Here is a 23,417-nt window from a genome sequence, read left to right as displayed (position 1 = left end):
TGTCATGAATCTGCTGCCTCAGCCCCCCACCTTTCGGGTCGGGTCCCCATTATCTCTCAGCAGAATTGTTGTAAAGCCTCTGACTACCCGCCCCCCCCCTCCCCGTGCCTCCCCCTGCTCCATCATTTCGCAGATTTTTTTCTACTCAAAACCTCAGGGGCTGCCCACAGCCTGCTGGAGCATTGCCAGCTCCTCAGCCTGAAGACAACTTTTGGCCTTTCTCCCCAGCGCTGCTCCCACAAGGCCTCTGTGATGAAGCCTCCCAGGCTCCTTGTCCTCACCTCCATCCAGCCCGGGCACCCCCGCAGCCCTGGAACCCTCCCCAGGCACCCATCGCTGCCCGCCTTGCCCAACACTGTCTGCGCCGGTGCCCTTGGCAGAGGTGTCCCAGGAAGGAGATGGGGCTCCCAGGGAGGCCGATGAGCTCGGTGCAGGCTGAGTTTTGTTTGAGGGACTCAGGGCATCCAGGAGGCCACATCTGTATTTCCTTTCGGGACTGGGAGCTCCCAGAGGGCAGAGTCCACGGTTGGCTCAGATTGGCTCATCCCTGCATGCACTCAGTTGACATCTGCCAAGTAAACAAGTGAGGGGCAAATCAATGGCCCGAGGCCTGTGCTGGGGGATTCAGGAAAGGGATTGAGGAATCTGAACGAAGGGTCGGTCCCGTCTGGGCAGTGTGCCAGGCAGAGGGGCCGGCAGGACAGCAGGAGCGCCAGCCTCCCCACCCCCACCCTGCCGGTGGGTGTCACCCTCTCCCTTCAGCAGGAGAGAGGCCCAAGCAAAGCATTTCAGAGGAGCTGGTCCAACAGCCTGCATGACACAAGCAGGAGCAGGAGCAAGAAGCCGAAGCCCTCTTCCTCTGAGCCATCTCATTCTTCATGCTCTCCAGATCCAAACAGGGACCCTGGGAAGGTGAGAATCTCAGCAACGTACACAGCTTATTGCCAGAGGGCCGAGGCGCCGGGATCAGAATAGCTCGGCCAGTCTTGGTGTTGGGGGTCGGCGTGCACGCTCAGAGACACTTTTGGAGGCAGAGCCTGGGACTGACTGGAAATGGGGCGCACGGTGGGGAGGCACAGTTGCCTCGGACGAGCTCACTTAGGGCTGAGTGTAGAGGGAGAGCAGAGACACAGGGCTGCCCGCCAGGCCCCCAGGATGCTCTGGAACTGGGGGGCAGAGAGATGAGGAGCAGTCAACACTCAGGATGCAACCAGAAAGGAGCGGCCAGTGGGGCAGTAGGTGCAGGGAGGGCATTCCTGGAGCCCAGGAAGAAGGTGTTTCCAGGAGGACAGAGTGACCGACTGTGTCCAAGGCTGTCCGTAGGTCAGTGAGATGAGCTCTGAGAATCAACCACAGGGCCTAGCAGTGTGGACATCACGTGACCTTGACAGGAGTGGTCTGGGGACAAAAGTGATTGCAGGGGGTTCAGGAGAGAGTGCAGGGTTGGGGGGGGCGGTGGAGTAGCAAATACACTCTGAGGAGTTTTGCCTTCAAGATGGGCAGTAGCTAGAGGCTCTCCAACTGTGCAGCCACAGAAGGGCTGTTGTAGGGTGGCGATACCTAGGAGGGGAGCACTGACCATCCCATAGGGAGCAGGTGATAGCCCGCTGACATCCATGGGGCGGTCTGAGGGGCGGGATTCAGGTGTAGGGGAGCGGTGAGTCGTTAGGCAGGAGCAGGTGGCTCACCATAGATCAGAAGGGGAGGAGGTCAAGGGTCCCGGGTGGGGGCAGGTGGAAGCAGGTAGAAAGATTTGGTAGCAGGAGCAGGAGACGTTTCCATTTGACCCAGACACAGGGTGTTATGCCCACTTTAGAGGTGGGGAAACTGAGGTACAGAGCTTGCCCTGAGACTGGAAGGCAGCAGAAACTGCCCTAGTGGGAGGAGGGGAGAGACTGGGAAGGAAGGGATGGAAGGGACCATCACAGTGGTCTAGCCGGGCTGCATCCTGGAGGCAAAGGGCAGAAAGAGCTGCATGGGCTTTAAGGTCCAGTTGAAGCTGGGTCTCAGCCACTCACTAGCTGCAGTTAAACAGGTCAGTCTCAGCTCCCTCCCCTGGAAGGGGGTGTTACCTGCATCTACTTCCTCAGGTCACCGTGAGAAACAAGGGAGCAGCACCCAGCTGGCTTCTAGTGAGCCCCGCACAAATGAAAGTGCCTGCCTTAAACGCAGGCATCAGCGGAGCCTTGGAGGAGGGGGCCTTCAGTGATGCCAAAGACCGAGCACCCGAGGATGCGGTGGGAAGAGCCCTGTGCAAGTGGGGAGGGCCTGGGCTTACTCCCTGTGGGCCTGCGTGTGGTCCAGTCACCAAGGCCTGCGTGGTTCCGCTCCAACCCACCAAGTGTGCCTCCCCCACCTCAGTGTTGTCCTCTTGCTGGTTCTGGCACAGGCTGCAGCTGGGGAAGTGGGGCAGGAGGGGCAGGAGGGAGTGGAGTCCCCAGAGAGATCCCGAGGGAACCCTTCTGGGAGAGGGGCAGAGCCGGAGGGCCCCCGGAGAAGCCCAAGCTCAAAGCTGGCTGGGGGGGCGTCTTCTCTCCGTATGAAGACCCCCGAAGCAGACAGCTGGCCCTGTCCTCGAGATGTAGCTGCCTGCCACCTAGAGTCACCGCCGGGTCTGGATTCCCCGGGCCAGTGGCTCAGCAGCGAGGAAGGGGAGGCCTGCTCCCTGGGCAGGAAAGAGCCTCCTTCTCTTCCTCCTGAGAGCCAGCTCGAGTCCCAGCCTCTCTGAAGCTCAGGCCTACCTGTGCAGCAGCAGCATGGAAACCTGGCCAGGTAGGACACTCTCAGAGCCTTGGCCGTGCAGTGCTCTCCCCTACAGACTGCCCTGTGGCCACAGGCTCTCATCTATGGCCACCGGTCTCACATTTTGGTCTCTCTCCTGGACCAGCCCGCAGAGCAGGCCCGGTGTCTCCAGGTGGCCTCTGTTTACAAGCCTGGGTTGGAAGTCTGGGAGGGCATGAGGCCCACTTTCTCTGGCAGGACCCAATGCCTCTTTGGCGCCTTCAGGAAAAGCCCAGCACAAACCATCCCATCCTGAGCTCTGCAGTGGACCCGCAGGCAAAGCCACCCATTCTGTGGACCTACAAGGTTCAGTGTGCTAGGACTTCCTCCGCTCCTGGGTGACTGTGGCCCCCGGGGGGTCCTCTGGGTAAGGCAGGTAAGTACCAAGCCAGGCTGGCTCAGGGACTTCTGGGAAGTTTCGCTGACTTCCCTTATTATGGAAGCAGGAGGGCACTGAGATGGCGGGAAGGGGCTTGTCTGCCACCTTTGTGGAGCTACTCATTTGAACAGGGGCCGGGGACGTTTCATCAGGCTAAGCCAGCTCGAACTGCCTCCAAGCCCTGCTTTCCCGGTAACAACAGCATCTGCTGAAAGCAGAAGGCATTGTCAGAACAGACTGAAGGCCCATGCCTGCAAGTTCAAAGTGGTCTGTCCCCAGAGGTCTCATCTAAGATGACATCTTCTCGGGACTGGTGTTTTGTGACTCCTGGGGAGTCCCCAGTGGGAGCTGGGCGCACTGATGCTGTGGACCAAGGACGGTGCTTTGGTCCGTGTGGGCCCGCCCCTCAGCAAGCATGGAGGCTTCACAAGGACCCCGCGTCAGATTGACTATCTGACTGCACCTCAGTCACAGCAGGAGGCTAAAATGCTCCAAGGTCAAAGAGAATCCGGGGAGGCTTGGGCCCTGAAGGGGAGCCGGTGCAGGTTCAAGCAGTCCCTTGCCTGGGAGTGCACTGCAATCCCAGATCTTCCAGGGGAGGCCCCCTACAAACCCCAGGTAAGAACCAGGTTGTGACCTTGGGTGGGTGGAGGGAGGGATTACGATGGGATTTCTGCTTCCCGCCTGCTTCCTGGGGCTCTCAGCTCCCTTCTTCCCTCTCCTCCCTTCAGGTCCTGGCTCTGCCTCCCCACGGATCCAGGGATCCAGCCAGCTGAGCCCTGGAGGGGTGCACCCACCTTCCCCTCCTGGCCTCCTGCCGGAGGCGAGCTGCAGTCTCCTTTGGATCTTTTTGCGGTCTGGGCTTGCTGTTCCTCTCAACAGTAGTCAGGAAGCCCTTACCCCAAAAAGTATCTGCGGGAGGCCTTGTCTACAGGGGTGATGCCCCCCCAAAGGGTCCAGGTGTGTCACAGACGAGGACAGCAACAAGTGGGAGTCATCAACCTAGCTTTCCCGTAGAGCTGCTGGTTGGCCTCAGGACAAACGCTGAGCCTCTCTGTGCCTCAATGCTCTGCTACACATTTAATCATTTATCTGTGCACAGTGTCTAGTGGGAGGTTCCATCAGGTAAGGAAAAAACAAGAGTGGCTCGATTAAAGGTGTGGACACTGTGTTGGTGGCTTAGCTCCCAGCCTGCTGTCTCCTATTTGTAGACCATCTATCTCCCTCTGGGCTCCTTTTGGGGAATTGCCTCCCCCACCCCATGGGCACGCCTGGTGAGATTGTCACTCAAAGCACCTTGCCTTGTCCTGCCCCCTCGGATAGGAGACCCAAGACAGGCCTGGGAATTGGAATCCTGGATGGAGGGACGCAAGATTGGGAACAAACTGATCCCAGCAGCTGTGCTAAAGAGAAGACTGAGCTTGGGCCTTCTGCGTCCCCTGAACTGCCTAGCGCCCGCCCTTTCTTAGCCTGGACCTTCAAGTGCCCCCCTCCTGAATCTGGCGAACCACCCCCAAATCCTTCCAATAAAATCCTCATTGCTTTAGTTAAGCAGTCAATATTGTTGCTTGCTTCGGGATACAGAGACCTCTAGGGGCAGGAGGTGGGATTGCTTACCCCGGAGAGGGGGAGGGGGGCGGCTGGCCTGGGGGCTTGTTACCATCCCTGGGGAGGCTCACACAGCGTCAGCCCCTAGGGGACAGGGGACAGAGCAGACGCCCCTAGGGGACAGGGGACAGAGCAGAGGGCGAGGACCACATACAAGGCCTGGGTTAGGGCCCAAGGAAACATTCCCAAAGGGGAGAACAACATTGGATGGACAGAGCAGGACCTACACAATGAGGAGAAGTTTAAAATAAAGGAACACAGGGTCTTTGCTTTCTTTATCTGGGGATTTCCTTATCTGGAATCCTTCTACCCAGCCTTGGGGAGCTACTGTGCCCGGGCAGCCCAAGGTGGGGGACACGATCTGAGGCCTCCCCAGACCTGCTACCTGCTACAGGTCACACCACAGCCACAACCTGAAAGAAACAAGGCAGCAGGAAGTTTCCTTCCTTATGCAGAAGCCGCCAAGAGGCAAGTCTAAGCCAACACCAACACATGAACTGGTGTGTGGCCCACACTGAATTCAAAGGTGCTGAAGGATCCTAAGTGGGGCTGTGGGTTCACTGTGGGGATTCAGGAAGAAGGGCTGGGTGTATGGGGACCTGTAGCTATTGTCTCAGTGAGATCAACTGAGACCCCCCCCAGATGCAGCCAGACGTGAGTGGGAGAAGGCAGGATGGTGACAAAGTCTGCAGGGCTGACCAATGCCTGTGACTGTGAAACTCCCTCCCCTGGTGCTACCCTGACCTCCCATTCCCACCCAGCTGCTGGCTGGGCCTGACTTGGCCACCTGCCCCCCAACATGCCTGGGGGGGAATGTGTGTGCAGCTCAAGGGTGGCATCGTGTGGTCATAGTGAGGTAGTGCACCCCACAGCCTCCAAAGTGCTCCACTTCTAGGTCGCTCCACCAGCGAGACCCTGGGCTGGACTCTGCTCTAGGAGGGCAAGGTCTACAGATTTTCCCACAGAACCAGGGTTTCTTTGAGAAGCAGTCCTGAGAGCTGTAGCGGCTGAGAGGGATGGTGGAGAGAAGAGAGAGTGGCCACAAGGAGTGGTCACCGCCCTAGAAAGGCAGGCCCCCGACTGAGCCTAGGAGTGTCAGCTCTGGGGAGGCACTGGCTTGCTGCCTGTGCATTGTGACGTCTCTGCATTTGTGCGTATGTGTCCATCTGGCAATACGTTGTTTGACTGAAACCAGCCATGGTTGCGTGCCCCCTACCTAACCCACCCAAGCAGATGGGAGGTGTGCTGAGAGCCTGAGGGTTGAAGTCAGTCAACAAGGATGTGGGGGTGGAGGAGTAAGTCTGCTAAAAGGCTGAACCTTTGGGAGAGGGAGGAAGGTGAGGGGGAAGTGGCCTGGAAAGGGCAAAAGAAAGTCAAGAAAGGAACAGGAGAGAGGGGGAGAGCGCACGATGACATGGGAAGTCTCTCCAGGTGGCTGGTGTCCCCCAGCAGCACCCTGCGAGGCATCCTTCTGATCCACGCTGGGCCACCCTGCCGGAGTGACCTTGCACGGGTCTACTTCCTTCTCTGGGCTGCTACTTCTTTAACGTTTATTTATTTTTGAGACAGAGAGAGACAGAGCATGAACGGGGGAGGGGCAGAGAGAGAGGGAGACACAGAATCAGAAACAGGCTCCAGGCTCCGAGCCATCAGCCCAGAGCCTGACGCAGGGCTCGAACTCACGGACCGCGAGATCGTGACCTGGCTGAAGTCGGACGCTTAACCGACTGCGCCACCCAGGCACCCCTCTGGGCTGCTACTTCTGCACCTGTAAAATGAGACAAAGTGCTGGATTCGTTCTCTCAGCCATTTCCTCCCCTCCCAGGCCATCTCCCCGGCAGGCGAGGATGGGGGCCCAGCAGCGGTCCTTGAGAGGGAGAGCCATTGAGGGCACCAGAGGGTGTGCCGGCCGAGGGGGGGGCAGGCTGAGCATGAACACCAGGCTCTGGGAAGAAGGAGTCAGAGAAATTACCAGTAATGAAAACCTATAAGTTTCTCCAAAATACCATTTGAATAGAAATGTCAAGTGCACCTGGAGTTATTACACCCTGGAATCCGAATGACATATAGTCCGATATACCAACGTGATAATATCCCGAGCGTGTATGGCAATACGGCCGTGCATTAATCCTGCCTTTCTCCACCGTGAGCTTGCGCATCCCACGGGGCCTACAGAGCCTCCTTTGTTCTTCCCAGAGGTGGCTTCATGCCGATGGGGCCTGTGTAGTCGCAGCGGGAGGACCAACGTGCTCCCAGAATGGAGCTCTTGTGTCAGTAGCAGGGGCATGGACAGTTGTCACTTGGTGCTTTCATTTTTGCCCAATCTGGGGTGTGACCTAGTCCCCTGGAAGCTGCTAGGCCCGACCACCAGCCCCCCCTTCTCCGCCACCCTCCCACTCTATCCTTTCCTTCTCCCACTCCTCCTTCCCCGTCTCTTCTTTCCCAGCAGCTAAGCCTTGTTCTGCCAAGGATACCCTCAGACATGGTTCTTCCCTTTGAGAGCCCCTACGGGTAGTGGGTACTCCTCCTGCTGGCTATGCTCCTTAGCTGCAGGGTTTGGGGCTGGGAAGGGGGAGCAGATCGTTGCATGAGCTGGAAGCAGCACGGTTAGTGGTTGGTGGGCAGGGGGCTTTCAGAATAGGGACAGAACATCCAGGCCAGTACAGCACCTCAGGATGGACCCTGGGCTTGTCGTACCTACAGCGTAGCCCCTGCCCGTCCCCAGGATGTAAAGCCACGTTTGCTCTTAGAGCAGGAAATCTTCTGGACTCCTTTTAAGGAAGTGGGATTTTTAAGGTCAAGGTTGCACAGTTCGCACAATGCAGGAATCCCTTCCCAAACCCCATACTCCTGTGCTCAGCCTCGTAGGACAGCAGGTCTAGAAGTGTAGTCCCGGTATCAGCAGCTTCAGCATTACCTGGGATCTTATTAGAAATGCACATTTTCTGGGCACCTGGGTGGCTCAGTTAGTTGGGTATCTGACTTGATTTCAGCTCAGGTCAGGACCTCACGGTGTGTGGGTTTGAGCCCTGCGTCAGGCTCTACGCGGACAGTGTGGAGCCTGCTTGGGATTCTGTCTCCCTCTCTCTCTCTCTCTCTCTCTCTGCCCCTCCCCTGTTCTCTCTTTCTCTCTCAAAAATAAATAAATAAACATAAAAAAAAAAAAAAGAAATGTACATTCTCAGGTCCCGGTGCCAATGGTTAGCGCTGGTGGGATCATGAGAGAGACTGGAGGAATCTAGAGGTTGGGAATAAAAAAGGCTGGAGATATCAAAGTAGCCAAGGAGTAAGGTTTTGCAAGGGAAACTTTGGGGGAAGGTAAAGAAAGAAGAAAGTAAACCAGACACTGGGCACTTCCCTCCGGGCAAAAGGGCAGCCGACATTTGGCAGGAGGCCCTCCGGGACAGAGGTGAGCCCTCCAGCCCCCGTGCCGGGAAGAGGTGCTGGGGAGGTCTGGGGGCAGCCTACTTTGAATGCTCTGGTTTTTCCAGATATCTGGATGAGGGAGACCAACTAATCGATTGCTCTGAGTCACGAGATCAGGAGGGCATGGAATAATTGGCTGGAAAAATGCCCCTCCGGATGATATTTCTGCAACTAAGAAAAAGACATTTACAAGCAGTCTGTTGGAGATACAAAGAAGGGAAATTCTGACACAGAAAATGGAAAATCACAGCACCATATCCGTTACTGCTCATGTAAATGTGTGCGAAATGCCATGGGAAATTTCTTTCCTTTTTCCAATTTTGGAATATTTCAAACATACAGAAAAATATAAGGAGTAATATAACAAAAGCCTTGCACCCACCACCAGAAATAGCAAATGTGAACTTAGGGCCACATTCATGTCGGATTCTTTAAAAAAAACAAACAAAACAAAACAACCTTACGAACATGGCACAGTCCCCTTTGTCTCTCTTTTCCTTCCTCCAAAGATGCAGGAGCTATCCTAAAATTGATGGGTATTCTTCTCGTACATATGTTCATACTTTATCACATATGAATTACTCATACATGACACCTAGGTTTGGAGTGCTTCTTAATTTCCATAAGTGGTATCACACTGAACCTATCACTCTGGAACTCACTTTTTTATCGCCTAACATGATGCTTCTAAGGTCTGCTCATGTGGCTGCAGGAAATCCAACTCATGCATTTTAACTCATGAATAACAATAAACTGTATAAAGAGACCACAATACATCCATCAACCATTGGACATTGAAGTTATTTCTTTTTTTCTTTCTTTCTTTCTTTCTTTCTTTCTTTCTTTCTCTTTTTCTTTCTTTCTTTCTCTCTTTCTTTCTTTCTTTCCTTCATCATCTCTACACCCAACATGGGGCTCGAACTTATGACCCTGAGATCAAGAGTCACCTGCTCTTCCGACTGAGCTAGACAGGCGCCCCAACTGAAGTTATTTCTAATTTTTCACTGTCCCAAGTGATTCTGCAGTGAATATCCTTGAACTTGTTTTTCTAGAGTATGTCCCTGGAAGTGGTGCTGCTCGCCCTTGGGAGAAGGCATTCCCAGTTATAGACACATTGCCAAATTGCTCACAAGCTTGGCTGGACCAGTTCACGCTGCCATCAACGTGGGTATGATACATCCTAACGCGTTCCTTATTCAGTGCGCTCCTGGGTTGTAGTCTTTCCTGAATGTAAAAGCAATTATAAAGATTTTCTCAAGTTCATTTCTGACTTTTCTCCTAACTTTACTTTCTCTTCAAGGCTTCGGTTCTTCAGACACAAATTCTCCTACCACTGGGGTTTTCCCGAATCTGAACCCAGTGGCCAAGAAGAGATGACTGGCATGGGCACCGTAAGGTGAAGTGGTGTGTGTGTTCGTTCGTGCGTGTGAGTCTGTGTCTGTATCTGTGTGTGTAGCTTTGTACCAAAGCCAACGGGAAGACGGACTGGGCAGGGTAAGTCTTTCACAATGTCTGCTCAACAATGCATAAAACCAGGAGAAGGGTACCCGGTATAACCTGGAATCTACTCTTATGCCCCGGGTCCCTTCCGCTCCCTGTCTCATTTGGTATGGGTTAGGGAAAGACTGGTCCCAGGACGTCAACCTGCCGTTCTGTCTTTCCTGCTCCCCCCCCCCCAACCTCCAAATACTTCCTAAGCCATGTAAACAGGGAAAGAGGTGTGCTGTGCAGGGGAGGGACAGTTCCCGCGTGCTCCATCTGGGGGAAAGGGCTGACTTTTTGGCCCTGAGCCGAAGAGCTCTCTGTCCGTGCCAAGGGCTGCCTCCTGCGTCTGGCCGAATAGGGTTGGGAGAACTGCCAAAATCCTAGCCTGGACAGTGACGATGGACAGCCTAGATCATGGCCACTGACCCTGACCCTCAAGCCCAGGGCCATGCAGAAATGGTCTGGGCTGCCTTCCCTCCTGGGCCCTGAAGCAGGGAGCCTTCAAAGCCCCTGAAATAAACTTGGGAAGAGGGGGATAGATTGAAGGGACCTCCACAAAATCACCTGTCTCACACTAGAGGTATTTGAAGAGGAAGGAACCCAAAGTGAGCGAAAAGTTTCAGTTCACAATTCCGAGGAAGTACGGAGGGCCTTGATCCGAGGACTATTTTTGAATGGGAGTTTTTTTGCCCCCTTAATGCTTTAAGTATGGCCAGCATGAGGTGTTTGTTGGGGGGGGGGGGAGTACTGTATTTATCCTTCTTCAAAAATATGAAGCCTGAGACCCTTGGCTTTCTGGTTCCACAGAGTCTATTGGCCCTGAACAGCCTGCCCTCGTGGGCAACAGGTAGCTTACTTCAGGCTGGAGGATACCCTTATGCCAAGGAGGTCCCCAGGGGAGACCTCACCTCTGAGCCCTGGTCCACCGGCCAATGAGGATGGGCGGAGGTGACGTCACTACATCCTGTTTCCCAGCCCAGCCTGAGAGGATGGCACCAGCTGAGGAAAAGAGCCAGTGTCAGTGACGGATGCCATGACCGATGTCGGTAGAGAAGTGGTGTAAGGCAGATGAGTCAGCAGCAAGTTTAAGCAACGAACAATTGCACCATGGGGTGTTTCTCAAATTCTTGTCTACTTTTAGAAAGTATGCAATACCATTCAGCTGAGCATCTTGATTCTGAAATAGCTACAGAAAATGTGAAAAATGCTGTGGGTGAAGATGTGCCCGCCCATGCCTCTTTTCTAAAACAATAGTCAACAATTGTGCTGCGTGTCCGTCAGCAAGTCTTCCGACCTGGCTGTTCCTTCGTTTCCTCGTCTGTAACATGAGGGGAATGTATGAAAAATGTCTCTGGAGATTCCTTCCAGTCTAACATTCTGTGATTTGGTATCATGTTCACATTCTTAATCCTGGCTGGGTATACACAATGCCAAGAACACCAGCCAATTCAGTTGGTGTGGACAAAACGTCCTCTCCAATCAATTCTTTGGCACAGTGCCGATAAAACAACTAGTTAATTGACACAATTTTTCATTTCACAACTGGTTGCCCTGGCATCAGCTTGACCAGCGGTTCCTCCGCGGGGGGTGTCCTGACGGGCTGCATGTCTGGAGCAGTTATAAGGTGTGTCACAGGCAAGGTTTTGAAATGACTGATGAGTTTTTTATCAATTAGGACAGATTCGATGTATGCCTGTGATAATCTCTATCACTCACTTGCATTCTGATATCCTACCCCATAGGGAAGGAGAAGGGTTGGACCTCTAGCTTCCAGCCGGGGATTGCCTGTGGTCCTGAGCCAATCAGAGATGCCCATGGGAGGTTATCGTGTGTTGCACACGTGAGTATCATCCATCACCTGCAACGTGGCACTTGAGGATGAGTGATAGAAACCTCTGATACGTAGTTAGACGGCAAGCTTTGGAGACCCAGGCCCCGGAACAATCTGATCCGGATGGGGACGGCCGTCAGTATCCTATGATCCAGCTGCAAGCCAATGGAGACAGAAAGCGCTGAACAGAGTACAAAATGAGAGGCCTGCTCATTACGCCTATCTCTTGATCCAACAACTATTTCACCATAATCCGTTCAGAGTTGGAGAAGGGGAAAGGGGTGTGTGAAATCATGTTTATTGAGCATGTAGGTGCAAAGTCCTGTGTCAGATACTCATGGCAGATACTCAGTGCTACCCACCGTGTACTTTCTGTTCTTGGCTGGCCAGTGGTATTTGCACTTTGTGGTTTGGAATATTCATGTAATATTCGGCCCAGTGACTTGCAAGTACAAGCAATGTGTGTCAATTCAATGCCGCCGACCTGGACTGCTAGCTTTAGACCCTCCAGAGTCTCCCCTTCCTCTACCGTAGGGGCTGGCAACAAACCAGGGGCTGTTCCATCATCAGCTGACTCCTGGGGGACTACAGAGCAGAGTCCCCAGCCAACTGTGATGCACATGAATGACACATCACACGGGAGGATAACGTAAAACTTGGTTGATATAAGCCACGAAGATTTTAGGGTTGCTTGTTACTATAGCACGACCTAATTTTATGCTGACCGATGCGATGTTTTGTATTACACGGTAACGTAGTGGGAAAATGTGAGCTTTTGAGTTTAAGAGACTTGGCTCGAATCTTAACACTCACTGACCTTGAACAAATCCATAACTTCTCTGGGTCTCAGCCTTTTCATCTATAAAATAGTAGTTTTTGATTCCAATCTCGTGATGCAATTCGTTTTGGAAATGGTATTTATAAAATACCTAGCACAGGATTTGGCACATAATAGATGTTCGATTGTAATTATTTTAATTTTCACTGATTCCTCAAAATAGGCCAATGGGTAAACAGAGACCACAGGAGTATAAGAGGAAGGCTCATTAATTATTGATGTTTCAAATGCCATGATACGTTACGGGGGACGCTGGCCAGGGACCCCAAGGGTAAGCGGATGTGTGAAGTTATCTGTGCCCACCCTCCCCCAAGCTCAGAGAAGCTCTAGAAAGGAGAAGAGGCCCCAAGGATACCATGTGCAATTTAGCCTTTCTATTGCCAGAGGAAAGAAGGATTTCACTTACAGAAGCGATTCTTGATAACTTCAGCATATAGAACAAGAGTACGGCAGTGGTGTAGGCTGGAACACTGTTAGTTTCACTGAAGCTTGTTATCCTATGAAGCAAAGTGCCAGCCAAGGTCTTTCCCAAAGGTCCAATGAGCTGAACTCTTCCCTCAGATCAGCTTATTAGTAGCATCATGCCCACTTCAGCCAGCTCACTCAGGACCCAGGAATAATCTGGAGAACAGAATACAGAGGAAGGGAGACGAAGAGAATACACATGGGGTGGAGGAGGGGGGATTGAGGGGCCCTTTGCCTCCTCCTGCTCCTGACCAAGCCTGGCCTGATACAGCAGCAGGGGCAGAGCCGGGGAGAAGGGGACAAACTCTACAAATCAGAGCCTGCCTGCCTTCTCCCTTCTTTCTTCTTCCTTCCTCCCTTCCTTCCTTCCTTCCTTCCTTCCTTCCTTCCTTCTTCCTTCCTCCCTCCCTTCCTCCATTCTTTCTTCCTTCCTTTTTTCTTTCCTCCCTTTCTTTCTTTCTTTCTTTCTTGAGCTAGTTTACCAAGGTATGCATAGCTTTTGGCAAAGCCATTTCTTTCATTGGTAAAGCTATTCCAGGGATAGGGTAAAAGAAATCAAGTTTGTCTATGGGAAGAAAATAGCCCTCTAAAACCTTAGACAGCTATGAGAAATAAAAACAAAAATAAACATAAAATAAAAATAATACTGATAAAAACTTTGACCAGATGGGCTGTGGCTTCAGCCCCTCTGTTGAGATGATGAAGTAAAAGCTTTCGCTGAAGTCAAAAAACTACATGTAAATATTGGCTTTGATAAAGCTGCAAGAGTCTGTAAAAATCCTCAGTGGAGTAGTGGTCTTTCACGGTTGTGGATTACAGGGAGCAGTCTCCAGCTGCCTAGTCTTGCAGAGGAGAGGACACTGGGGACTCAGCTGACTGCCCCATGCAGTGGGGCTGCTGGAGGAGGGACGCAGAGCTTTGAATCATCTATGGTTAGACTACATTGCGTCCCCTCAAAACTCCCATACAGGGGCGCCTGGGTGGCTCAGTAGGTTAGGTGTCGCACTTCAGCTCAGGTCATGATCTCACGGTTCATGACTTTGAGTCCCACGTCAGGCTCTGTGCTGACAGCTCAGAGCCCGGCGCCTGCTTCAGATTCTGTCTCCCTCTCTCTCTGTCCCTCCCCCGCTCGTGCTCTGTCTCTGTCTCTCTCTCAAATATAAATAAACATTAAAAAATATGTTTTAAAATTCCTATACTGGAGCCCCAACCCCAGATGTGACTGTATATGGAGACAAGGCCTTTAAGAAGGTAAAGTTAAACAAGGTCATAAGGGTGGGGCCCTAATCCAATAGGACGGGTGTCCTTATGAGAAGAGACACCAGGGATGTTCACACACAGAAAAAGCCAAGTGAGGACACAGTGAGAAGGCGGCCATCTGCACTTCTCACCAGACATTTACCCTGCTGGCACCTTGGTCTTAGATTCCCAGCCTCCAGAACTGTGAGAATATAAACTTCTGTTATTTAAGCCACCCAGTCTGTGGGGATATGTTACGGCAGGTCTGGCCAACTAACACAATCTACGGAGAATCGCTTGTTTTCTGTTTTTTGTCTGCTTATTGATCAGTTTTGCGATGTAAGACACCTTTCCACAATTCTTCAGACCCTCTCAGCCCTGCCTGAGATTCTCAGTGGTGCCAGTCACCCCGCTGCGAAACCAAAGGGTAAAACCTCGCAGGCTGAGTCACAATATTGGCAGATTACCATAGCGGGGGAGGACGGAAGCTGAACACGGGAGAACTCAGCTCTCAGCCTCTGGCTGTAGGATCGTGGACAAACAAACTCTCATCCCCTCTCTGCCTCAGTGTCCATGTCTGTAAAATGGGGGCAAAAGTACCATCCTCCCTTACAGGATCACAGTGAGGATAAAGCAAGATAATGTGACAATAAGCCCATAGCACCTTGCTCAGGGAGCCGTCCTTCCTGAAGCCCAGGCAGCCTGGTGGGGAGCCGGATCTGCTCGCCCTGGCAGCGGTGGGGGTCGGGGTACCTGGGAGGGTAGGATCTTTCCTCCCCGGTGACCCGCACTGGGCGGGGGAGGAAGTTATCTGGCTAGAACGGCTCTCTTGCCATCAAGACCTGCCCCCAGTTGAATTCTTCTCTCTCCTGCTTGTTCCCAAACAAGATGAGAACTTCCTCCTCTGTGGAGAACGTTGCGCATCTTCATAAATAAGATAATGAAGTAAAGCTTTCACAGACAGCCTGGTTCTCAGCAAGCCCTCAATAAACGTTAACGATTCCTGTCTACACACCTCCCACCGGCCGTTTTCACGCCACCCCTCAGTGCAATTGTGGTTACAGGGCTGAGCGTAATTTGCACCCTTTAGATAGGAATGGCACTGAGGAACTTTATTAATCAACTTGGTGCGGCTTTTCTAAGAGGGAAAGCTGTGTTCACGCCCACGTCTTCCCCAAGCTTTCCCGAACACCTGGGATTAAACAGGCTGAAGCCCACCCCCTAGTGACTCCAGCCGAGGGGCAGCAAAGCCCGGCAGTGGTCCTTCCTGACCTCCTGATCTTCCTCACCACGTGGGCTGTTGGACAGCTCGGCTTTGTGGCTTTACTGAACTCCAGCCGGCTTGCCTCAGGGCTCTCGCGTCCTTCACCAGGACTGAGAGCACTCGTGACCATGACCGGGAGGAGATAGAAACCAGCGCAGACAGGAGGAGATCTGCAGCCGGAAATGGGTCCACTGACAGGTGGACTGAACCCAGGGCGGGTTGCCTCACTGAGTCAAACTCAACGAGCTGCGACCTCTGGGCCGTGGTGCCGTGCGTCTGACACCCTGGGTCAGGCTGAAAAATGACCGAGAGCTCTTCCAGCACTTTTCTGCTTGAACTTCCCCGGGATCGTGCTGAGCACACGGGGATGCTCGGGTAGACGTCCCTTTTTGCTCTGTGTCACCTTCTGCTTAAAAAGTACTTTGAAAGCCATGTTCTGGGATGGCCTGCTTTGTACCCACAAAAGAGCAGGCTCTGCAGAGTCCAATGACATTAGGGGTCAGCTTACAATCTAACCTTGTCAGGGACCTGGTTGCCAAGGGACCTCTCAATGGAGATTAGAGATAACTAACTCCGCAAATAGCTGACACTGAGGAAGGAAGTCAGGTAAGGAGACTCTTCCTGCTGATTCAGAAAAAGGCGGTCACACGTTTTGAACATTCTAGAAACATCGCACCTCGCTATAATTTACTCTCTCTCCTTCTCTCTGCGGACTACAAGGAAACAGGGCTAAGACAAAGACAAAAACAGAAGAAACCGAAGCCCTCTTCCGAGAAGTTATAAGGGGGTCAAGAGAGGTCCTTAATTGAACACTGGAGATCAAGGCTGGAGAAAAGCCGAAGACCAGGACCCTTGACAAATCCGATCTGATTTGGCACACAGCTAAGAAAGTTAAAAGACTCAGAGTCCGTGAATTCTCCAGAAGCCTAAGGAGGACCAGGCTTACACTAAATAAAGGACCCCAGCACGGGTAACGAAGACCCCGGCTTACACCTAGGTGCTGGCATTTCTCTGGCTTTCACCCCAACTGCATATCTTATTTAAAAATAATATGTTTAATGCTTTGTTCTTGGCTACTTTAATAAAAAGCCTTGTTCTCATTTATTGAAAGAATACCAGTGCCACTGATATCTGAAGCACACTTCAATCACTAATGCCTTCGGGGAACTAAGCCCAGCTTATCACTGATGCCTTCGGGGAACTAAGCGATTCAAGCCCAGCTGCCTGGTGGCAGTTTGGTCCACGCACACAGACGAACCTCAAAAGGCCTAGACAATCTGTGTTCAAGAGAACGGTTGTTCTGTTCTGTGTCGTCAACCCACAGAGTTCTGGTAAATGCCGTAATGTTTGACCAGTACTCATTAATAAACCCCACCCTGGGGGCGCCTGGGTGGCGCAGTCGGTTGAGCGTCCGACTTCAGCCAGGTCACGATCTCGCGGTCCGGGAGTTCGAGCCCCGCGTCGGGCTCTGGGCTGACGGCTCGGAGCCTGGAGCCCGTTTCCGATTCTGTGTCTCCCTCTCTCTCTCTGCCCCTCCCCCGTTCATGCTCTGTCTCTCTCTGTCCCAAAAATAAATAAACGTTGAAAAAAAAATTAAAAAAAACATAAATAAACCCCACCCTGGCAGGGAAAAGATTTTAAAGCCTGAAAATACGGATAGCCAATGTTCTAAGCACGAGTGAACTGACCGTGAGGGGGAACGGGACACAGCATTTCCCTGGGGTGATGCTCCCGAGCCTTAGGAAAAATGGGAGTGATCCGTCCAGCAATAGGGCCACAGGGAGGCCCAGGACTTCTAGCAGATCCTCTTCCTCTGGCTCCATTTGTTTAGGTGGAAGGGACGACAGGAATGTTCCCTAAAAGCCCCGCACACACAGAGCGGTGTAAGTTCTGTAGCAGAGACGGTGGGGACGTTCTGTGCAAAGTGAACTCCGACTCCTTGCAGGTTCCCAGAGCCCAAGCAAGATCCTTGGGGTCCTGAGATACCCTGGGCCATGCTCCTTGGCTCGGAGATGTAGACAGGGAAACACTGGGATCCCAACAAAGAGATAGAAAAGTGTCCGGTGTCAGAAACACATCTTTCTCACCAGATATCCACGTACTCGTCCACACTCCCAGCTCTTTTACCATCTCTCGCGAGAGAGATGTCAGGGCAGGATGTGGAGTAGAACTCCTCCAGCAGCCTGAGTTCAATGCGCGCGAATACGAGAGGCCTGGAGGTGCTAAGGCAGAGCCCCCACGGCGGAGCCCCCGCGGCGGAGCCCGGGCGGATCTATGTTTCCCCATCGACCTTATCGATCCATCCATCCTCCCATTTGACTCCTCTTTCATTCGAAAGGGGGCTGGGACAGTTGGAAAGGTGTTTAGCCTCAGCAGTGTGCCCTCCCCTTCCCTGCACCCCCAAGGACCCCAGCCACCCTTTGCTGTGATTTTTAATTTCGTGTGTTAACCGGGCTGGGCCAAGGTGTCCGGGTAGTTGGTCACACCTTATGCAGGGAGGGGAAGGGCGTTCTGAGAAGGTGTTTTTGGGTGAGGTTAACATTTGATTAAGTGGACTTGGAGTAAAACAGACTGCCCTCTAGAATGTGGGTGGGCCTTGTCTAATCAGTTGAAGGCCTGAACTGCAGAAAAAAAAAAAAAAAAACGACCAACCATCACCAAGTAAGACAAATTTCTCCAGCAGACAGCCTTCAGTCTTGAACTGGAACGTCTGTCTTTCTGGGCTTCCAGCCTGCCAGTCCACCCCGCAGATTCTGAGCTTGTCAGCCTCCATAACCACATGAGCCGATTCCTTATTATATTACCCTTTTGGTTGTGTTTCTCTGCAGAATCCTTACTAATACATTTGCCCACAGGAAAGTAGAGTGGGTCCCTGGGCCCAAATGTGGAGAAGGGATGGGAGTCCAGCCAGGAACATTTCAAAGGGGCCAGGAGCCCAGACCATCCGTGAGCTGCTTCCGTCCTTCATTTTCCAAAATATGGTCCGTCCCTCCTCCCGCCCTGCTGACACCTACACCTTTTAGCAACCAGTGTGTCAGTGGCTTGGGGCTTGAGGGCACAGCTCCCCAAAGCCTGTTTGCTGCAGGTCACAGCCTCCTTCTTTCTGTGGGCCCGGCCCAAAAGGAAGGACTGCTCTTGGGCTGCAGAGCAGGGACTTCGGTGGTCGGGAGACATGGCTAGTTGTTAACCAGTCCAACCGCAGGATCAGGAATGACAGCATTCGCCTCTCCTGCACACTGGGCTGCCGGAGGATGAACAGAGAATCACAGACGTGAAGTGCTCCGTAAACGGGAAGTGTGATGCAAATATGAAGTGCTGTCACCCCAGAGTCACTCGTTTCACAAGCCCACTGTCTGCCAAGAGCTGTGCCGGGAAAGCCCAGGATGAAAGATACGATCTGTTCTCAAGGAGTTCTAGGGGCTGAGATGGACCAACAGACAAGGGAGTCTAATAGGGTGTGGGTGTGCCTGGGAGACCCGTGTCCTGGGTGAGACGGTCATGGTCCCAGAAGAGGGACTCCTTCGTCATCCCAGAGCAGTGGAGGAGGGCTTCCTGCAGGAGGTGACCTTTCTGAAGGATGGGCAGAATTTAGCCAGATGAGGAAAAAGGGGAAGGGTGTTCCGGGCAGAGGAACCTGCATGTGCAAAGGCACGGAGGCATGAGAGCTGACCCGTCTGGAGTTATGGCCCCCGGCCGTCAGCAGCCAAGTTTTGGGCCAGGAACATGACGAACAGAGGACGAGGGTACAGCCTAGGGGATGTGGAGAGGCAGGTGGAGGCTGCTTCTTAGTCCCATGAGGACGAGGCCCTGTCAGTACACCATCCCACTGTCAAAGACCCTCCCCTCTCTGCTGACACTGGTTACGACCAAGAAAGCGCCGGACTGCCTCACAGCCATGGCTTCCAAGGTAGAATCTCACGGAAACCTCCCTCAGCACCAAGGGCAAGAACACACACACACACACACACACACACACACACGTTAACACTCAGACAGCAAAACATGTCCAGAGACGCACATGGGGGCAAAACTTTAGGATCCTGACCATAATTGCCTAACACAAAAACGGCACACCCCCACACACTCACAAACTAAAAATGCAAGGTCCTACTCAGAACTTGCCGACACAAAACGAGCGGCTGGGCTGTCATAGTCCCTGCCCCTCAGAACAGTCCCGCCCTCCCCACTGTACCCCCTACAGAGCCCAGAGCCACCCACTGCTCCTCCAGTCAGCAGTCCCAGTTCGGATCCCCCCTCGCTCCCCCCCCCCACCCCGACCCCTAGCCCCCCCCCCCGGGGGTGGCCCCGCCAGGTTCTTGTCACAGTGACCACTGGGAGCCGGAGAAGCGTATGCAGCAGTTGATGCTGTGCTTTGCAACCCCCTCAAACCTTCAATTTTTTTTTTTTCTGGAGAATACTTAGCAGTAAAGCCTAATTTATGAAGTCCCTAAAGATTTGAACTTTCCGCAGAATTGGCTGCAGTTTCTAGTGGGTTAGAGTCACACTGGAGTGGAGCAGAAGGCAGGAGCTCAGGAGCTGTGGTGGGGGGCGGGGGGGACCGGGAGGAGCCACAGTCTGGGAGCCACACACCAGGCCAGGGTCCCCCAACCGTCTTCCTCCCCAGCAGGGAGCTGAGAGTCCCCAAGAGCATGCTGGGGGCGCAGGGGGAGAGTGTGACGCGGGGCGGGGGATGAGTCCAGGAAGGCAGAGGCCCCCCCACCCCCACCCTGAGATCTGTGGTTTGCGAGACCACTCATCACTGCTAACACCCTAGACAAATCCAGAAACTCCCCAAGCGCGTCCACCCTTCTCTCCCTCCTCGGGTCGCAAGATCAAGCATAGTTTTAAGACTATTTCTCAGATTTTGCTCAGGTCTGGGGCCACACCTGCCCTGGGCCCTGGGGTCGAAGATTCACATACCTTCCCCCATCAGGTACCACCTGAGGGCAAGGCCGAGATCTGCCGGGCAGGTAGGAAGAAAAAATGAAAAGCCAATTCTCCCTGTTGAGAAAACAGCAGAGACTTCCCCACTGCCGCTCCTCTCCCTTGTCTTAGAGCATTTGCTTTCGGAGATTCATAATTGCAAGGGCTTTCTCTGTCTCTCTGAAATGTATGTAAATCTTTTCAGAAGCTAAATAAGCCTCTTGCCAGCTTTATGACCCAGGCCTGCCTTTCTCAAGGACCCTGGATCCATTTCTTTGAAATACAATCATCCGGGAAGAAGACATCGCCCCATCTCCTAGTTTCTGTGGGAGGGTTGGACCCTAACTTGGGCTCCAAATTACAAAACCAGCTCTTGTCATAAAAAGGCGAGATGTTTCCTTTCCTTGGAACAAAAGCAATTAGCAAACACAGATGGCCACCCCCAAAGCCAGGTGAATCGGGGAGGAACTCTGCGTGACAAATGGTGCTGTCACCCGATGGGTGATAGCTACTTATATAACAGGGCGATTTCTCTCCGTCTTTGCAAACTTTTAGCAGATTGCCTGTGATGGGCATCAGGCTCTGGTTTAACGCTAATTCAGTAAGAAACCTGGTTTTCTTTCCCTTCTTCCTCTGTGGAGAGGTTTGCTGAGATCCGAGGAGATTTTGTCCCCCTCTTTCCTAAAGAGAGTTCGGGACAAGGCCCAGCCTGGGCAGAGAAGGGAGGCCAAGGAGGCAGTTTGAGCAGGGGAGGGAGGACAGGAGGATGGAGAAGCCAGAGACCCGGGGGCCCCCCAGCCCCAAGCCTGCCCTCCTCACGAGGCCCTTTGCCCTGGGTTCTCAGAGGTCTCCTTTTCAGTCACAATCCTGTTGAGCAGTTCTCTCCCGCTTTACATACAAAGCCCAGGTACGATAGGTGCCTGGTGGAGGCTGCAGATTCCTGTGCTCTCTTTCCCCGAGTCCCCTTTGTTCGCACCGAGAGACTCATTCACCTGGACCTCGTTCATGACCGTTTTTTTTCCATCACTTTTCTACGCAAAGACTAAAGTGCACTTTGCTTTTTCTGTGAAGAAAGATTATGTCGAGTAAATTTGTCAACGAATTTGCGGGGAAGCATTTAACTGACTTGAGTAAAGACTTTTCCCGAGCATTTAATGATGTCTTTGCACACTGGATTGTTGGATGTCGAGCCTTACCTCCTTTGTCTTTCCTGCCCACAGCTGGCTAGGAAGCCACAGAGGGTGGTTCCCCGTCCCCTGGTCTCTGACCTGCTCCGGCTGGGGCCCCGAGGCTGCCTAAGGGCCTGGAGAGGCCATTTGGTTCAAGCCTCTGGATTCTAATTCTCAACACAGGCCAGGCCACACTTTTCTCCATCACCTTGGGAGCTTTAAAAATGCACGTGCCTAATGCACATGTCCCACCCCTGAATTTCTGCCTTCATTGGGTGGTGCCCAGGGCAACCGTCTGGCTTAAAAGCTCCTGAGCTGTTCTAAGGTGAGAGGGGTGAGGGCTGAGAGGCAGCGTGGCACAGGTCAGGCCGTCTCTCTTAGGCCGCTCATTAAAGCACCTGGGCGGCTCTCAAAAAATACCAATGGCTGGCACCAGGCCTAGTGACTGTGACTTTTTTAGGCTCAGTTCAGACCTGGGCACCAGGAGACACTGATAGACAGCCAGGGCGAGAGCCATCCCGGCAGGGAAAAGAACCCTAACTACTGAGACTCATCACGACTAGAATCGGGGCTCTGCTGGGCGACTTTGAGCAGGTTGATTAACCTCTCTGAGCCTCAACTTTCTCATTCTCAGCATCGGAATGGTGTTGCCCACCTTGCAGTTACCCACCTTGAAGCTGACATCTTGGGGGCTTTCTCCACGCTCCTGGCACTGCGTGGGTTAAGTATCTCAGTAACTCTCTCTCTCTTGCAAATTTACTGTCAGTAATCAACTGTACTACCAGTAAAAATTCAGTTTGTATTAGTACGAGGGGCTGCTTTTTGAGATGGGGAGCAGAGGATGCCAGGGCCTGCTGTCCTTCCAGTCTTGGGGAAGTGTCATGACAGTGGCTCCTTATCTGAAAAAAAAAAAAAAGAAAAAAAACCCATTCCATGGTGCTGGCACTTCTGAATCAAATTTCAGCTCATCAAATCCTCCCCTGCAATTTACCAGGAGAACTCTTGGCACATAGTTAAATTCCTGTATGCTTGATGGTTAAGAAAGGCACTCTTTGCTATTAGAAATAATCATATTTGTATCACAATATAAATATGAAGCAGCTTGGCTCAGGGAATGAGCCTCAAACTTAAAATCTGATGACACCGGGTCTACACCATTTGTGTGCCTTTGGCCGAGGTCCCTCACCCCCTCCAGCTTCCATTTGCTCCACCAAATTTTAATTTTATTTTATTTAAAAAATTTTAATCTAATGATTTATTTTTCATAAGTTACATCTAACTTAGCTAGCACATGGTGCAACAATGATTTCAGGAGTAGATTCCTTAAGCCTCTCACCCAGTTAGCCCATCCCCCTCCCACAACCCCTCCAGCAACGCTCTGTTCTCTGTATTTGTCTCTTCTGTTTTGTCCCCCTCCTGGTTTTTATATTATTTTTGCTTCCCTTCCCTTATGTTCATCTGTTTTGTCTCTTAGAGTCTTCGTATGAGTGAAGTCATATGATTTTTGTCTTTCTCTGACTGACTCATTTCACTTAGCATAATCCCCTCCAGTTCCATCCACGTAGTTGCAAATGGTAAGATTTCATTCTTTTTGATTGCCGAGTAATACTCCATTGTGTATATACATATATATATATATATATATATATATATATATATATACACACACACACACATACATACACACCACATCTTCTTTATCCATTCATCCATCGATGGGCATGCATTTGGGCTCTTTCCATACTTTGGCTATTGTTGATAGTGCTGCTATAAACATGGGGGTGCATGTGTCCCTTCGAAACAGCACACCTGTACCCCCTAGATAAATGCTTAGTAGTGCAATTGCTGCTCGTAGGGTAGCTCTATTTTTAATTTTTTGAAGAACCTCCGTACTGTTTTCTAGAGTGGCTGCCTCAGTTTGCATTCCCAGCTCAACTACATTTTAGATTGAGAACCTAGAAAATGGGTTTGAAACGTCCGCAGCTCCTATGAAGAGCACACGTTTCCAG

General features: G+C 52.2%; 1 long non-coding RNA gene across 1 annotated transcript; it reads left to right on the top strand.

Annotated features, from left to right (window-relative positions):
• Positions 1–3,917: 3,917 nt before the first annotated feature.
• On the top strand, positions 3,918–4,706 carry LOC121028068 (uncharacterized). The gene is made up of 2 exons (XR_005789049.1): positions 3,918–4,285; positions 4,484–4,706. It is a non-coding gene; the product is annotated as an uncharacterized LOC121028068 (long non-coding RNA).
• Positions 4,707–23,417: the final 18,711 nt, after the last annotated feature.

Source organism: Herpailurus yagouaroundi, unplaced genomic scaffold, assembly GCF_014898765.1.
Source record: "Herpailurus yagouaroundi ecotype Mexico unplaced genomic scaffold, PumYag 100, whole genome shotgun sequence".
Lineage (NCBI taxonomy): Eukaryota > Metazoa > Chordata > Mammalia > Carnivora > Felidae > Herpailurus > Herpailurus yagouaroundi.
The sequence above is the reverse complement of the archived record's forward strand: the minus strand, read 5'-3'. Positions and strand labels throughout refer to the sequence as shown.